This window comes from Diabrotica virgifera, chromosome 1, assembly GCF_917563875.1.
Source record: "Diabrotica virgifera virgifera chromosome 1, PGI_DIABVI_V3a".
Taxonomy (NCBI): domain Eukaryota; kingdom Metazoa; phylum Arthropoda; class Insecta; order Coleoptera; family Chrysomelidae; genus Diabrotica; species Diabrotica virgifera.
This window is the reverse complement of record NC_065443.1, coordinates 128,180,712-128,196,936: the sequence shown is the minus strand read 5'-3', so window position 1 is coordinate 128,196,936 and position 16,225 is coordinate 128,180,712.

The window sequence follows — 16,225 nt, the reverse complement described above, 5'->3', positions numbered from 1 at the left end:
TGTTGCTGCACAGTAGATTAGCATGTGCAAATATTCCAATGTGTGGGCTTCTACGACATAATTGGGTAGGACTTCAGTGTTCACAATTTGTAACAGCGCCCCTAGTTTCTTACAAGAGTTTATTCGTGGTAGCGGTGGTCTGCTAAGTGGGTTTGTTCCATTAAACTCATGTACAGCACGTGCCATTTCGCTTACTAGGTTATCATGTAGCTCGTTGTTTTCCTGCTCTGTATTGTCAGGTTGAGTTTCTTGTATGGCAAGCTCAGGAATCTGCTCATGAACTTCATTGGGGACTTGATCTTCAATTACAACATCGTTATGAATCTCCCGTTCGACTTCGCTTCTGATGATATTGCGTCTAGTCTCTGGGATAAGGTTGTTTCTTATAATTACCCGGTATTGGTCTGATACTCGTTGCTCCGATACTTGAATATCTGGGTACGTCCTGCAAAATTCGGCATACAGCTGTTGTCGGTAGCCGATTGTTTCTTGACCGAGGTTTGTCACCTTGTAGTAGAAGCGCAAAATGTTTTCATTAATGGACACAGTCCATTTCATGCGCTGCCTCGGCCGTCCCGCTTGAGTGAGCGCCGGCTGATGATCCAGCGCAGCACCTTCGGCGGGTGGAGCTCTTGTTGTTGTTTGGCTCGCTTGTGGTTGTGGTTGTGGTTGGGCTGTAGCTAATTGTACGACAGGGGCCCGCCTCCTCAACACCCTGCCACCGACGTCCCGCATGCTGTCACGTCCAGCGCCGGCTCCAGACGTGCCCTGGCGATCCCCAGGCAGCGATCCTAAACATAAATTATTATTCTCCATTCTCATGGGTGTGCATTTTATACCTACTGCCAGGTGTCAGTTTTTGTTCCACGGCAAGTATCCCTGCTACTCTCTGGGTACTGGCGCTACGAATACCCAGAAAGCATCCCCCATTCGCAGGGGGCCGCGCCTGATAGAAGAACTGACAAAAACTCCCACAGGTCCCTGTGGGACCTGTTATTATTATTATTATTATTATCCAGATTTAGCCATACGGCTCACACTCCCTCTAAGGGGAAAATTGACTCATCCCAGATACCTACGGTATCAAAAGGATTGAGCTCTGGTGGGACTCTTTCCGTGTTATCGAGCCCTAGGTGACTTGGTATGCAGGTGTATCTCCCAAAAATTTTCGTACACATCTGGCCGTTGCGAGTAGTACAGCTTTCTGCATGGTCTTGTAAAGATGTTCATTTAGACCCAGCCTTTTTATGCTTTCGAGGAGGTTCTTCGGAATGACTCCAGTAGTAGATATAACAATAGGTATCGTCTGGGTACTTTGCATTCTCCATTGCCTTCGTATTTGAATTTCTAGATCTCTGTACTTGGCGATCTTTTCAGTGAATTTACTACGTAGATTATTGTTGTTAGGTATCGCCACATCAATTAGTGTTGTTTGTCTTGTTAATTTATTAACTAGTACGAGATCTGGTCTATTATGTGCCACTGTTTGGTCTGTGAGCACAGTGCGGTCCCAGTATAGCTTGTAGTTGCCATCCTCAAGCATACTCTCAGGGACGTATTGATAATACGGGAGATGGTCCGTTTGGAGAAGTCCCAGCTTGATAGCTATCTCTTGATGAAGGATTTTTCCCACTGCGTCATGCCGTTCCTTGTATTCAGTTGCAGCAAATGCCTGGCAGCCCCCTGTAAGATGTTGGATGGTTTCTTGGGCTTGACATCCATATCGGCATCTGTCGTTTTGAACCTGAGGGTCTTTTATGATATATTTCAGGTAGTTTCTGGTTGGTATAACCTGATCCTGAATGGCCAGTAATGAACCCTCCGTTTCAGGGAACATCTTTCCTGATGTCAACCAGTAGTTCGACGCTATATTGTCGACATAATCTTGGCTGACCTCATTGGGATGTCGCCCGTGCAAAGGTTTACCCATCCAGGCGCGCACTTTTTCGTCCTTAGTAAGGTGGTTTATGCGCAGTTCTGCTTCCCTCAGTTTGATCGGTGTTGTGTCATCTACTGCGCAGATAGCGCGATGTAGAGTAGATGTCTCAGCCTGCATCTGAAAATAATTTCTTAAATTAGCAATTTGTTTATCTAATATGTAACAACTAGCTGATGATTTTCTGTTGGAGTGAATGAAAAGGGAGTGGTAAACTCCAACAGAAGTAGTAAAAAGAAGAAGATCTACTTAATGTAGCCAAAGGACAAAAATGTGTGGCTTCTCCGTTGAAGAAGCTGGAGTAACTAAAATACAACTTTGTAGTAGTATTTGTATGGAAGGATGCCAAGACAAAGAATATCGAATTGATACAGGACTAGAGATGAGAAATCATTAATAGATAGATATAACTTGAATGGCTAGCTAAATATGTATGAGAAGGGCCACTTGACACTCAAGGAAGGATTCGGCCAATTTGCACGGCTATTTTTGGCCAGACAATAGATTAAAGGAAGTGACAATGATGGCTCGAAAAGAAGATATGAAGATAATGTTCAGAAAATAGATAGAGTAAATATAATAATATACTGAAAATAGAATGAATTTTTGGGCGCCAGAAGAAGGATAACTAGGTTAACGCTCTTCCAGGTATTCTACGCTGCTATAGAGTATGTTAAATTTGTAGTACAAGTATGTGAAAAGTTATTAAAGATTATTAAATTATAAAATATACTACTAAAAATAAAGGAGTAATAAGAAAAAAAAATCACAATAAATGTATATTTATTGAATGTAACTACTAGATCTTTTTAACAATCTCTGAGTTAGGACAAGTAACTAGTGTGTAACTCTAACATGACAGGAAAAAGTGATACTAGTGAAAGTCAATTACAAAATCATCATACAACTATGATCTAAGAATACTCTTTATAAGGTTAGAAAAACTGACTACGGGTACCTCTAATACAGGAAGTACAACTTACAACTAGGTTAGTAGAACCCTCACCAAATAATAATTGTACGTTTATAATACGTACACCTTAATTAAATACTACCTGATACTATATATAACATATAAATACCTCACTGTGAGTGGGACAGGCACAAGCCTTATTGAATAAATAAACCTACGAGTGGATACACAGATCCTTTTCCTAACTCGTGGTTTATAATAGTAATAATAACAAGTGAAACCAAAAACTAATCTGAGGGATTAGAATCCAGAAGTTCATATGAATTTAATAAATTAAAGTTAAAGTTAAATAAAGTTAATAAGTTAAAGTTAAGTAAAGTTAATAAGTTCAAGTTAAATAAAGTTAATAATTACAATTTTGACTAATATGTGAAGTTAATTTTTAAAAATTTAATTAAACATATACTAAAATAATGGAATGAGTTTAAATAATTATACAAAAGTGGAACACAGCCTAAAAATAATCAAGATAAGAGTACCGACTACTATTATCAGGGAAAATATCTGAGCTCAGAAATTTATACCTTTATAGATTGCAGAGTGTTGGGGAACGCTATCAATTAAATATTAGGTTGTAAAGAAAAAAAAAACCTATAAAAAATATAAAGCAGGAAAAATGTGTGTGCAATTGAACTATAAAAAAAAAATGTACTAAATATCACAAAACCAGTCTGTCTTTAATAAGAGCACAGTAAATGTTCCCAAACAAACCACTCTTTCCTAATCTTGAAGTTGATGTAATGAGCACCCAAGGGTGCTAACTCTCGCTAGCAGCTGTCCTGCTGGAGGTACAGGAGAGGAAGACTGGTAGAAAGCAGTTGAAGGTACTCAAAACTGTTGGAAAGCAGCTGGAGGTACTCAAAAAAAAAGAAAATGTGGAAATAATCCAGGCTGGTCGCCTATTGATTGTTTCTCTCTGTGTGGTCTGGCCTTGGTGTTGTTGTAGGGTGGCTTTAAGATTTCATGGTAGGTGCTAAAAAAACACAGTGTGGTGTTACTACCAATCTACCAATGTCAAAAAAAAGAAGCAAGAGATACGAGGAGGTGTTTTTATTCCTATGGGAATAAGAAGAAATAGGTCATTAAGTCCAAAAACTTGAATGACTAGACAGCTTGACCTTTTATCAGGTTGCTATCAGATGACCTTGGTCAAATAACACAAGTAATTTCCAATTGAAATACAAAATATAATTACTGTGAAAGAATATTTTATTATAATATATACACCGGTATATAGATATATTATACAAGGATGAAATATAGTAAGACTAAGCGATGGATACTTATTTGATCATCGTTCAAAAGATAGGAGTTCTGTAGACTTGAAAGGAATATAAAAAATGGAGTTTAAATTAGCTCTATTTTCCAACTGGAAGCACAAATTAACAACGAATATTGAATTATCTCTAGATGAGTTTGATCCATGAAAATAAAACATAAAAACCATGAAAATAGACTATGTGAAACTTAGTTAGCAAATGTCAAGGACTTCCAAAATGGCTGAATAAAATACTTAATAAAATGTGTATTTACCGGGGTAGAACTCATTGGATATAGTATGCTCTAAAATTCTTCAAATCCACTGCTGCTGGATAACTTCACTATACTTTTATTGTAATATTTAATCAATTTGGAACTGAGAATTAGAGGTGAATAATTGAGTCTAATGACCCCGCACACTACGATTCAGACCGAACACTCGAGAAACAATGGCAATCCAAGGCTCACGTTCACAGCTGAATCCTTCGTACCCCTCTACTAAGCATTGGCTGTCAAAGTGGGGAAACCAATGTTGCCACGTTTTAAATGTGACGTCATCAAGCATTTAAAAATTCTGAGATGGGTTTAAGTTCTATTTGAATAAACATTGAAAGAAAATAATTCTGAAAATAATTAAATAATATTTTGGATAGTTAAATAATATCTTCCCATCAATAATCGATTCTATAAGGGGCGGAACGTCACATTCCCTTTCAACCACCAGAAAAAAAATTTTATTTAAAAAAATTTTTTTTTTTTTTTTTTTTTTTTTCAAAATATTAAACTAGAGTAGTAGTGCTTAGTGTATCATTCCCCGTTGATTCGCAAGATTACAAATAATCACCACTAATAATCAAGGGAAAGTAGGATGGTCACTGCAGCAAATAACGGAAATTGCAAAATATGACCCGAAGTCCTAGTAAAAGTGCTAAAGATGAGACATAATTTATAATGACAAATAAGTGTCGAATTGGCAGTAAATCCAAAGTTGAACTATCCATGGACATCAGATTTATAAGGAGTATATCCAAGGACGAACAACCAGGCAAAGGTGAGAGCCAATTCATACCATAACGCAAGTACATATACTAAAGTCACCAATGAAATCAATAACTATAATAAGTGAAGAATCAAACACTCAATCCTAAATTGGACTAGCAATGGACACCAGATTCGTAATAGCATATCCAGAGAAGAACAACTAGGAATATTTATAGAATAATTTTCACCAATACCAACTAATATAAATAGTGAACATACCAAAGGAATGCAAACACATTAACCAAAATAAATGTGGAATCAGACACTCAATCCAAAGTCAGACTATCAATGGACAACAGATTCACAAAAGCATATCCAATGAAGAACGACCAGGAAGATTTATGGACCAATTCACATCCATACTAAATCATATAAATAAATTAGGTCTACGTACACCCACATCCGGTAATACGAACCTATACAACCAAATAAACAAAATAAGTGAAGAATCGGACACTTAATCCAAAATCGGACTAGCAATGGACACCAGATTTATAGGAGCATATCCAAAGAAGAACGATCAGGAAGATTTATGGACCAATTCTCACTAATACTAAATAACTAACTAAATTAGCTCTAGATCTACCCTCATCCGGTAATATGAGCCTATCGAAACTAAATAGTAAAAATAAAGGATGAACTTATAAGTTCTATGACTCCATGGTAAATACAAAATATGACGGGAACGAGCTCCCAATCTTTCATAAGACTGTATATTCATGTGAACATACATAGGATTATCCAGGAGATATTCCTGAATCTAAGCAACAATTAATGCCTAAGGAAAGAAGAGGGAATCTACTAAAAAGAAAATCAATAATTTGTCCCAGTGGGTTAATCACTAACATTACGACTCTACGTCTATGGAAAGTCAAGCATCTATATACTATGAACTAAGAGACATAAAATAAGCAAACTAGACTTCCCTATTATCGTGTGAAAATGTGCCTGGAATATTTGGAACAATTGCACAAGAATGGTTAGGAAGTGTTGTACACCATTTCCCAACCAGAAATATTATCATGGATAAACATCTGCCTACTCTGACAAGAAAGACATGGATTACGAAATCGGATAGCAGTGATCAGTTGCTGAACTTCGAACCCACGTATTCACCAACTTTGAGCATTAACAGACTAGTTCATAAGAAGAAATATGAAGGACTCAAGAATTCATTTATAAATCAAAATTCCAAATTCATTCCAGAATCATCCTGTGGAGGAAGTAAGAATCCGAATTAATATAAAGTATTTAAGGTACCTGTGACAAATATCAATAAAGTAACCCAATAACAAATTAACAACCACAACTTCTTTCCAATATGGCAAATCCAATGACATGATATAAAAACAATAAAAAAAAATAATAGGTATGTAATCAAATATCCAAGATATAACACATAATCTAAGATATGGTAGTGTAACATAGCTCCATCTATATTAAGCAAGAATACTTGTATGAGCCCACACATCCAAATATCTTAATATATAATAATCAACAGCCCTTTTATTCTGAGAGGTTGAGTACAAAACTAAGAGTACAAGTGGAGGTTATTAACTTGGTAATACTACTGGCTGGATTAGTATTTGAGAATATTTGTCGATAATGACTCAAATGCAATCTATAATACAAAACAATAATAATAAACTCATACAAGCGGTATTACACAAGAATTCGGTACCTAATAACTAATACGTGAGAAATCATCAAGCCATGCCGAAGGATAAAAATTGCTATGGTCAGGCATTATCTGGTGATTAACAATTTAAACTAAAATACTATACCATAATAAAACTAATTAAAGGCAAACACAGGAAGATATTAGCTTAAACAACCCTGTTAAGCTAATCTTCTTCCGATGAAGTTGAAGAATCCACATCGTCCATGGTGTTGTCAGGCAGTAAATCCTTTACATGAAATTGACCAATTCGCTTATTAGTCGAATTGTCCTTTAATTCATAAATCAAAGGAGATATTACCCTTGAGACAGTACATGGGACATATTTCTGGCAAAACTTTGCAGAAATGGCATCACCCTTATTGGATTTGACAAAATTGCGCTTTAAGACTCGATCACCAACAAAGAATCGCAGATCTCGTTTCCTCAAATTATAGTGCTGCTGGTTCCTTAGGTAAGAAGTTTTTAACTTCTTCCTAATGTCTGCGAAAATATGAGGTAACGTCTGGAGATCATCTAAGCGATGAAGTTTCTCAGATATTTGAGGAAGATTTTCGGAATTGTCTGAAATTACACCAAAATAATCACCTGATAAAGCCACATTCCTACCAAAATTCAAATATGCTGGAGAGCACTGGGTAACTTCATGGACAGAAGTCCTTATGGCTTGAGCTATGGAATGAATATATTGATCCCAAGCTCTGTGATCAGGGTAAGTATAGGACCTTAGAGCTGTGACAATACTGCGATTTACTCTCTCAGTATGATTTGCTTGTGGATGGTAGGCAGCATTATAAAAGGTCTTTTGAACCTTATATTTAGCTAGAAGATCTTTAAAGGCCTTCGATACAAACTGAGGACCGTTGTCACATGACACAATTTGAGGAACACCATACACCAAAAAGACTTGTTCCTCCAAATATTTTAAAATTGCTGGAGTTGTGGCCTGGCGAAGGGGACAAACTAAAGGAAATTTAGTGAAATAATCCACAACTACCAGGCAATAGGTATTACCCTTGTAACTCCGAGGATAAGGTCCAATGAGATCCATTGAGATCATCTGCCAAGGAAAATTTATGTTCCTGAAGGAACCCATAAGTCCAGCCTGTGGTAGGTTACTTGGTTTACAAGTAGCACAAACCATGCATTTAGAAATGTACCTTTTTATAGACTTCCGCATACCAGGCCAATAATATAATTCGGCAATACGGTGATAAGTCTTATAAAAACCAAAATGACCTGCCGTAACTTCATCATGAAACATATGCAGAATATTTTCCCTATTTGGCGTAGGTACAACTATTTTCCACTCCGACATATTGGATAAGGACTCTATCGGACTTAAGATGTGTTTGTACAGAATATTATTCTCTACCTTAAAATCAGGATATTTTTGTGGGTCTTGAGTGACCCTATCAATCATATTCTGATACCACATATCAGGACTTAAAGAGGACAGATCTAGGACATTAATATCATGGACACGTGAAAGAGCATCTGCGACCACTACCCCGTTTGCCTTTCTATGGACAATCTTATATGAATAGGCAGCCAGTTTGCATATCCATCGAGAAAGCCTCTGTGAAGGGTTTTTCATACTATGAAGCCATACTAAGGAACTATGATCAGTAATTATAGTGAAATTACGACCTTCCAGATAATAACGAAAAGCTTCTAACCCATGGATGATAGCTAAGAGTTCTTTCTCCGTAGTTGAATAGTTTTTCTGGGCCTTGTTCAACTTCTTACTAGTGTACGCTATGGGGTGTTCGGAGCCATCTTTCAACTGAAATAATACGCCTCCAGAAGCTGTATTAGAGCAATCTGTCATTAGATAAAAATGCTCATCAAAATTAGGTGACATCATAACCGGAGCGCTCGTTAAAGCATCTTTAACGCGCCTAAAAGCTTCGTCAGCCTCAGGAGTCCAAGTAATGGTCTGTCCCTTTTTCCTGTTCTTCAAAAGATCAGTAAGAGGTGACAACAAAGTGGAGTAGGACGGTACAAATCGCCGATAATAGCCACACATTCCCAATATCCTACGGACTTGGGTGGTGGTCTTTGGTATAGGAAAATTTTTGATAGCAACTATTTTCTCAGGATCAGTCCTCAGCCCCTGGTTATCCACAACATAACCCAAGAACTTAAGACTAGGGCGACAAAACTGACATTTATCCAGATTGACCGTTAGATTAGCTTCCTTAAGACGTAAAAATAACTTATCTAAAATTTCCATATGAAGGGAAAAATCAGGAGTGACAACCAAAATATCGTCTAAATAATAGAAAACATAGGGCTCTAACGGTGGACCAATGACTAAATCCATCAGACGACACATTGTCTGAGGAGCAGAAACAAGACCGAAAGGCATGGTGACAAACTGGAATAATCCTTTACCACTGACAGCAAAAGCAGTATACTTCTTGCTCTCTTCACTCAGTGGGATCTGTAGGAAGGCCTTAGACAAATCAATAGAAGAGATGTATTTGGCATTCTGAAGTTTGCTCAAAATCACATCTATTCTGGGGATAGGATAAGCATCCCTGTTAGTTGTGATACTGTTTAGTTTTCGACCGTCAAAGCAGATCCTGAAGGATCCATCCTTCTTCTTCGTTAACCAGAGCGGAGAACAGTAGGACGATGTTGAAGGTTCTATGATATTTAAAGCAAGCATCGAATCTACTTCCTTTTCTAAATCTGCCTGCCAGGCTTGAGGTATGGGGTACTGATATAATCTGAAAGGAGTGGGATTTCCCACTTCGATAGTGTGAGAGATTAACGACGTACGACCTAGTTTGTCTTTTGAAGAAAGAGTAGTAAATTTAGAGATCATACTCTCTAATTGCCTTTGTTCAGAGCTTGATAAACTAGCAAAATCGTGAATAGCACTAAGGGTAGATAAATTAAATTCAGATATGGAAAAAGAAAAATCAGAACAACTTAAGGTACTATTGAAAGCATTGAAAAAGTCCATACCTAAAATTATAGAATTCTGCACGGAAGGAATAACATAAAATGTAATTTCCCTACATAAATCTGCCACTGTGATTTTAATTTGGAGTTTGCCCGTAATGGACTGAACTGTACCATCTGCAGTAGATACTTGCAAAGATGAAATGGGCATAATGGGAATACTAGAATTTTTCAATAAATTTAACGAATGTGCCCCTATCAATGAAATATTAGAGCCACTATCTAACAAAGCTAAACACGATTGTCCTAAAATTTGAATAGGAAGATATGGCCTATTATCATTTTGTTTCCTAACTAATAACGAATTAATATCTAGATCTAAAGTATTTGGTTGTCTACAACCGTTATATGGAACTAACCCAGACGTATCATCATCATTAACAAAACTAGAATCTAATATAGATAATGGAACCACATTACTATCACAATTATTATTGTTACGTTGAACACTACCAATCAAAGAAGCGTTTGTAAATGACCATCTGTGATCATTTGAATCAAGCGAATCTAACGTATTATCTATAGAAATAAATTTCTGGTTTAATTTTGTTTTGTGGTGTGTGCTGCTTTCTTGAACGACACCCCTTTCCCTTTTCGTGAAGATGGGTTTGGGTTGCTGGATGTGCTTGGTCCAGCAGTTTCGTTTGACGATGGGGTTTGATTCCCTGATTGGATGTTGGACGGAGAAACGTTCAGGGGACGGACCTCCGACGTGTCGTTTCCCGAACACTTAGAACAGTTTCTTTTAAGGGTGTTCTCTCGGCCACAACCATGGCAGAAAATACGATTTTGAGGAATCCCACAATTGTAAAATGGGTGACCAGGCTGATCACAATTCCAGCAGACAAGAGAACTAACAACCGAAACATTATGTTCATGACCCTTATTTAGCCAAGAACGTTGCCTAAAGGAAGTTGGCTGAGAAGAAGAGTTAGAAGAGGATCGAGATGTGGATGGAGGTTGAGAAGACCAGGATAACGTTTCCTCCAAACGTTTGCATTTTATAGTAAGGTCATCAATGTTCTGAATGTCCATAAGAGCTAATTGTTGATGATAAAAGGGCAATAGACATTTAAGGATGATTTTAATTTTAGCTAAATCTGACAAAGGAGTGTCTAAACGACTACACATACCTAATATAGTATTAATAAACATAGTAACAGATTCCCCAGGTTTCTGCTTATGATTCTTAATTTGATCTAATAAATCATCCTGGAATGAATACGGAAGAAAATCCGACTTCAACTTTTTAATCAGATCAGACCAACAAGAAAAATTACCCCTGTTATTCATAAACCATGTAAAAGCGGTCCCGGTGAACAACTCAGCAGAAGCAGCAAACAAATCCTCTTCAGAAACACCTCTAGATATTCGAAGACATTCAACCCTTTCTAAAAATGACATCACATCAGTGTGCTGTTTTTCACCTGAAAATGAAATACCCCATTTGTGTACTTGAACAGGTTTGGAGTACGTAAAGCTAGGTACATTGACTGAAGCATTAGGAGTAGAGGTAGCAATGGGGTTAACTCTAGAATCAAGTTCACCCTCTAGTGTTAATATTTTAAGAGAAACAGACCTCTTGAACGGTTCCTGTTCTTCAGAAGGACAGTGTAGCAAGTGTACACGGGCAGAAATATGGCCTAGACGAGATGTTAATCGCGCATACTCTGTATCCTTTACAGTTCCCCTAAACTTTTCGATTTTTTTAGACAAGCTGTCCAATGTTTCAGTGATTCCTTTTTGTTGTTCCTCAAAAGGAAGGGATACAGCTGAAATTTGGAGAAAACTTCTATTGCCAGCTTCTTGTTTCAAAGCACCTCTCAAAAGATTGCGTTTTTTATCGACAGTTGTCGACTCCTCTGGCATTATGTCCCGAATCTTTAATTCATAATCCAATTCATCCACCAGAAGATGTTCAGCTTTAAAAGCACACATGATGAGAGCAAAGTTATTGACAAATAGTCCAAAGAACAGAAATATGAAAAATATGAAAATATGAAAGTTTGCACGCAAAATATATATAATATAAACCGAGAAAATATCAGCAACACACCAACAAAATCAAAATAGCCAGCAAAAAAAAAATATATATATAATGCAGTATATAATCTAATAAATAAGATCAAATAAATATATAAGATCAAATAAATGGATAAATAATCCAATAAATATTGTATACTCAAGTAAACCTACTACCTAAATACTGGAAGTAAATTTTTTTATTTATATGTAACTTACCACCACTCTAGAAAAAATATATATCTATAATAATAAAAATAATAATCAACACTTAGTTGTACCTCCAACTATACCACTATTGACTGAAGAAATAAAATTGTTATATGAATTATATTATTAATAGCAATATTAAATATAAGTTCCCAATAAAAATTCAAAATCTAACCCAGAATGTAAGCTGCACAAACATATACTATAATGAGGTCCCAAAATATAAACAAAAATCAAAACAGCGTTTAAGAATACCTGATATGTATCAGAAATTAAAAATAAAATAAATAAGTAACAATATGTGTATAGGATACCAAACGGAAATAACAAAGAGATTTCAGATAAAAGAGAAGAATTGACCTAAATGAATACTGTCTCAGACCAAAAATAAAGCCACCACGTTGGAAAGCCGATGTAACAACTAGCTGATGATTTTCTGTTGGAGTGAATGAAAAGGGAGTGGTAAACTCCAACAGAAGTAGTAAAAAGAAGAAGATCTACTTAATGTAGCCAAAGGACAAAAATGTGTGGCTTCTCCGTTGAAGAAGCTGGAGTAACTAAAATACAACTTTGTAGTAGTATTTGTATGGAAGGATGCCAAGACAAAGAATATCGAATTGATACAGGACTAGAGATGAGAAATCATTAATAGATAGATATAACTTGAATGGCTAGCTAAATATGTATGAGAAGGGCCACTTGACACTCAAGGAAGGATTCGGCCAATTTGCACGGCTATTTTTGGCCAGACAATAGATTAAAGGAAGTGACAATGATGGCTCGAAAAGAAGATATGAAGATAATGTTCAGAAAATAGATAGAGTAAATATAATAATATACTGAAAATAGAATGAATTTTTGGGCGCCAGAAGAAGGATAACTAGGTTAACGCTCTTCCAGGTATTCTACGCTGCTATAGAGTATGTTAAATTTGTAGTACAAGTATGTGAAAAGTTATTAAAGATTATTAAATTATAAAATATACTACTAAAAATAAAGGAGTAATAAGAAAAAAAAATCACAATAAATGTATATTTATTGAATGTAACTACTAGATCTTTTTAACAATCTCTGAGTTAGGACAAGTAACTAGTGTGTAACTCTAACATGACAGGAAAAAGTGATACTAGTGAAAGTCAATTACAAAATCATCATACAACTATGATCTAAGAATACTCTTTATAAGGTTAGAAAAACTGACTACGGGTACCTCTAATACAGGAAGTACAACTTACAACTAGGTTAGTAGAACCCTCACCAAATAATAATTGTACGTTTATAATACGTACACCTTAATTAAATACTACCTGATACTATATATAACATATAAATACCTCACTGTGAGTGGGACAGGCACAAGCCTTATTGAATAAATAAACCTACGAGTGGATACACAGATCCTTTTCCTAACTCGTGGTTTATAATAGTAATAATAACAAGTGAAACCAAAAACTAATCTGAGGGATTAGAATCCAGAAGTTCATATGAATTTAATAAATTAAAGTTAAAGTTAAATAAAGTTAATAAGTTAAAGTTAAGTAAAGTTAATAAGTTCAAGTTAAATAAAGTTAATAATTACAATTTTGACTAATATGTGAAGTTAATTTTTAAAAATTTAATTAAACATATACTAAAATAATGGAATGAGTTTAAATAATTATACAAAAGTGGAACACAGCCTAAAAATAATCAAGATAAGAGTACCGACTACTATTATCAGGGAAAATATCTGAGCTCAGAAATTTATACCTTTATAGATTGCAGAGTGTTGGGGAACGCTATCAATTAAATATTAGGTTGTAAAGAAAAAAAAAACCTATAAAAAATATAAAGCAGGAAAAATGTGTGTGCAATTGAACTATAAAAAAAAAATGTACTAAATATCACAAAACCAGTCTGTCTTTAATAAGAGCACAGTAAATGTTCCCAAACAAACCACTCTTTCCTAATCTTGAAGTTGATGTAATGAGCACCCAAGGGTGCTAACTCTCGCTAGCAGCTGTCCTGCTGGAGGTACAGGAGAGGAAGACTGGTAGAAAGCAGTTGAAGGTACTCAAAACTGTTGGAAAGCAGCTGGAGGTACTCAAAAAAAAAGAAAATGTGGAAATAATCCAGGCTGGTCGCCTATTGATTGTTTCTCTCTGTGTGGTCTGGCCTTGGTGTTGTTGTAGGGTGGCTTTAAGATTTCATGGTAGGTGCTAAAAAAACACAGTGTGGTGTTACTACCAATCTACCAATGTCAAAAAAAAGAAGCAAGAGATACGAGGAGGTGTTTTTATTCCTATGGGAATAAGAAGAAATAGGTCATTAAGTCCAAAAACTTGAATGACTAGACAGCTTGACCTTTTATCAGGTTGCTATCAGATGACCTTGGTCAAATAACACAAGTAATTTCCAATTGAAATACAAAATATAATTACTGTGAAAGAATATTTTATTATAATATATACACCGGTATATAGATATATTATACAAGGATGAAATATAGTAAGACTAAGCGATGGATACTTATTTGATCATCGTTCAAAAGATAGGAGTTCTGTAGACTTGAAAGGAATATAAAAAATGGAGTTTAAATTAGCTCTATTTTCCAACTGGAAGCACAAATTAACAACGAATATTGAATTATCTCTAGATGAGTTTGATCCATGAAAATAAAACATAAAAACCATGAAAATAGACTATGTGAAACTTAGTTAGCAAATGTCAAGGACTTCCAAAATGGCTGAATAAAATACTTAATAAAATGTGTATTTACCGGGGTAGAACTCATTGGATATAGTATGCTCTAAAATTCTTCAAATCCACTGCTGCTGGATAACTTCACTATACTTTTATTGTAATATTTAATCAATTTGGAACTGAGAATTAGAGGTGAATAATTGAGTCTAATGACCCCGCACACTACGATTCAGACCGAACACTCGAGAAACAATGGCAATCCAAGGCTCACGTTCACAGCTGAATCCTTCGTACCCCTCTACTAAGCATTGGCTGTCAAAGTGGGGAAACCAATGTTGCCACGTTTTAAATGTGACGTCATCAAGCATTTAAAAATTCTGAGATGGGTTTAAGTTCTATTTGAATAAACATTGAAAGAAAATAATTCTGAAAATAATTAAATAATATTTTGGATAGTTAAATAATATCTTCCCATCAATAATCGATTCTATAAGGGGCGGAACGTCACATGCTCACCTATATCCATAAGTCCTCTTCCTCCTAAATACCGGGGTAATGTCGTTCGTTCTACTGCACTTTTAGGGTGGTGTTTTTGTGCCTTTGTGAGGTGTGTTCGTACTTTTCGCTGAAGATTTTCTATATCCGTTTTTGTCCACTTAACAATACCAAATGAATAGCTAAGCGCGGAACAAGCGTAGGTGTTTAGTGCCTTAAACAAATTTTTACTGTTAAGCTGTGAATGAAGCAGCTGTTTTACCCTTCTTATAAACTCAGTAGTTATCTCAGTTTTCATTTGCTTATGGTCAATTTTCCGCGCCTGCTTTACTCCAAGATATTTGTACATATCGTTGTCGCCCATGGCCTCGATGTTCTGGCCATTTTGCATATCGAATCCACCGGGCTGTACCTTTCCTCTGACTATATTCAAAACACGGCACTTGTCTAGACCGAACTGCATACTAATATCATTAGAAAATGTTTCTACAGTTTTTAGCATCTCTTCTAGGTGTTCTCGAGTGGAAGCCATTAATTTCAAATCATCCATATACAACAGATGATTGAGCTTCGCTACCACAGTATTATTGCTTTTAATGCTAAAACCTGAGTCAGTGGAGTTTAATAGTTGGGAAAGGGGGTTCAAAGCTAAACAGAACCACAATGGACTCAACGAGTCTCCTTGAAATAGGCCCCGGTTGATTGCGATATTTTCGGTTTCGATATTGTTTTCACCAGGTATTTGGAGGTGAATTTTAGTCTTCCAATCTCTCATTATATGCCTTAAAAAGGTCACTATGTTATCATCTACTTTGTAAATTTTCAAGATATCTATTAGCCATTCATGCGGTACTGAATCAAAGGCCTTTTTATAGTCAATAAAAGCAGTAAAAAGGTTCCTTTTTTTAGTGAATGCCTGGTTAGAAATGACTGAGTCGATGATAAGCTGTTCTTT